This window comes from Rutidosis leptorrhynchoides, chromosome 2, assembly GCF_046630445.1.
Source record: "Rutidosis leptorrhynchoides isolate AG116_Rl617_1_P2 chromosome 2, CSIRO_AGI_Rlap_v1, whole genome shotgun sequence".
In the NCBI taxonomy this organism is placed as follows: Eukaryota; Viridiplantae; Streptophyta; class Magnoliopsida; order Asterales; family Asteraceae; genus Rutidosis; species Rutidosis leptorrhynchoides.
The window spans coordinates 405,697,022-405,700,467 of NC_092334.1; positions in this window are offsets into that span (position 1 = coordinate 405,697,022).

Here is a 3,446-nt window from a genome sequence, read left to right on the forward strand (position 1 = left end):
AAATTAATCGACATTAACTGTATTTGTTTGCTAATAGAATGGATTGGAATCAAAGTGTACTAATTTTCAAACCAACAACAAATTAACTTTAGATTAGAAAACGACTGGAAATAGAATTAGGTAATTTATAGATTTAATCGGATTATGCTTATATATCTATCTAAAATCTGTATTTTTATTTAATTGGAAATATATCTGTACTTATATTTATATAAATCTAAATTTATACAATTGTTATATTAACCTCTATAATATTAATTAATATTATAAATTTATTAATAAGATTTATTAATATTATTAATTTTAATAAGAAAAATAATAACAATAGAATTTTTAATAATAATAATTGTTCTAATAATAATTTTTGTCAAATTTTATACTAGAAGAAAGATTAATAAAAGTAATGAATATATTATTAATGAATATTATAAGAATAATACCAATTAGATTAATATTTGTAATAATAATATTTATATATATATATATATATATATATATATATATATATATATATATATATATATATATATATATCCATTTCATATTTCTGTATTATCTATTGATATTATTAATATATCAATCATTGAATAAAATGTTTCTATTATTAGTGGTTCTAATAATATTATTGGTTATGATAACATTAATTTTATTGATAATAATAATATTAACAATATATATTTATCTAATTTCATATTTATATGTATATATATACACTTTATATAATAATAGTAATGATACAAATATTAATATTAATATTAATATTAATAAAAGTAATAATAATATTACTTTAACAACTATGTTTTTAACTCGTAAATATATTTAATATCGTAATACTACAACTTGTTAATCATCTTTACTAATTATATATTATATAATAACATATCTTGGATTTTTACTATTTATAATCTTTATATATTACAAAATATATATACATATACATATATACATTTATATGCATTTAATTATTTACAAACAATGGTTCGTGAAATATCAGGATTAGTCAAAGGTCAAATGTATACATGTAAACTGTTCCAAAGTTTTCGAGACTCAACATTACATACTTTGCTTATCGTATTGAAATCATATAAAGATTAAGTTTAAATTTAGTCGGAAATTCCCGGGTCATCACAGTACCTCCCCGTTAAAGAAATTTCGTCCCGAAATTTGAGTGAGGTGGTCATGGTTAACAATAAATATGATTTCATGACGCATATGAGTTGATCAATTGAGTTTTATCAGTATTGAGTAATATGGATAAAACCATTCGATTATTCGAGGAGTACGAGTGAAGCTGTCACAACATATTGAGATAGAGATTTAACTTTTGATGTAGTCACGGTGGAATTTAGAAAATTAGGTGTGTTTTAGCTTTTGACGTTGTCTTGGTTGAATTCCGGAATTCAAGGGATTTAAAGTAAATCTTTAGAATCTAAAAGATCTGATTCTTCGTTGAATACGGTAATTAAGATCTCTTAAATTAAATACGGATATCTGCCTTGATTGCTATGTCGGATCCTCTTATTATAAATTTACATCTACCGTTCCATTATTTTCACCACTTCTATATTTTTCTTTCCTTGATTTACATTTCCAAGGATTATGAAAATGCTTAATCCAGTTCTGATCATTGTTCTTATTCTGACTATCGCAACATTCATTCTCCTCTTCCAACTCCCACCAGAGGAATCTGTTTTCTTCTACTTCGCCCTTGGGGTTATAGTGTTTTTAATTCTCCCGTGTCTTTACGTTGCGATAAACATTGACATACACGGTTTGTAATTCCTGTGTTGTTATCGGGTTTTGTATACTCCTTTATATTTCGGGGCTCCATGCTTTTGTTTTCACTTCCCGACTTTAAGTCAAGCGAATAATGGTCCAGAATTTGTAGATATAGAGTTTCGAATGATTATAATGTTCTAAGCAGGAAGGAACATGATAGCACGATTTGATTTTTAAATTTATCAACATCACGGAAGATAGAACCATTAAGAATACATTTTCTTGATTTGTTCAGGAGTTAAGTAGAATGAAAGAGTTATGTAGCATGGCACATGATGATGGTATGTTCTGTGAATCATCACGTTCCATTAGAAACTCATCATGACTTACTGTAATATAATCACGTTGATCAAGTGTCATTATATTATCCTAATTCATGAATCAGTTCCCAACATTACTTCAATAACTTTCATATTTTAAGCTCAAAAGTTTACAGAATATAGAAACTAACAGTTTCTATATGATGTAACACTGATAGTACGAAGAGATTAATGATTTCAGGTAAGAATAGTTATAAAAATATCTCCAGAAATATGGAGGATATTTATAATTAAAGATAAGATAATATCTCGGAATATCTAAGATCAGAGGATGATAGAAACTATTGTCTGCAAAAGTTTAGAGTAACGAGCAAGATATTCGCTAAAGACTTCAGCAGACATTGAATCATTTAGATTCTTTGAAGTCAAACTTATTCTTTGTGATTTGTCCACGGCTTTCTTCATAGTTTCGCATAATCTTCTTTTCGGTACTAAATTTTCTATTGAATGTTTTCATTATAATGATACACAGGAAGCACGAAGAGGTATATAATTTCGGACGAGAATATTTATGAAAATATCCTCAGAAATATTGAAGATATTGATGATGATATTTTGGAATTTCTAAGTTCGATGGTTGATGAAGAAAGATTTTTCGCAAGATTTTAACATGACTTCGGAGTAAGATATTCTCTAAAGATTTCAACGGATCTAGATTTGTCTGGGTTCTATGAATTTAGGGTATGGTTCTTGTATTTGTCCTTGGTCTCCTTCATGGTTAACTCTATCCGTTTTCCAGTTCCAACGTTTCTGAGCTTTTCCAACATATTATTCTTCATCATCAAACTTCCGACGACTAAGGTCGTTTACGGTTGCCTACAGTTTCTGCTGCTTCATTCAGCTTTTTTAAAGTTCTATGTATTGATTCGTAAGCTGGGTGCCTTTTCAAAATTTCAGAATGAAAGATCATAATTCTAAGAGATAAATGTTATATGGATACATATAACTGTTGATATAGATATGCTGTGAGTTTTCAAAGTACTGATAGCTGATTCCCGGTAATTGGTATGGCAGTTCTCGTTACAAGATATGGATGAGTATATGATAGGGTTTCAATGAATAAATATAATGATTTGTCAGAGAGATTTAAGCCAAGAAGCAACAAGGTTGCTGGTACGTCTGCTGGTAATATGGTAAAATATGAAAGGTTCTCCGGTAACAATAAAAGAGCACATATGTATATCAAGGTTATAATAAGGTTGTTTCGAACGAAAATTCGAAGTTGACTCGTTGGAGCTAAGACAAAATTGGCTAATTTGGAAAGAGATTGTAAAGTTATTTTCGATAATAATAACGCTAAAGGAATTAGCACAGCTACGCGTTAAACGTTTACTCAATTTTCGAGAG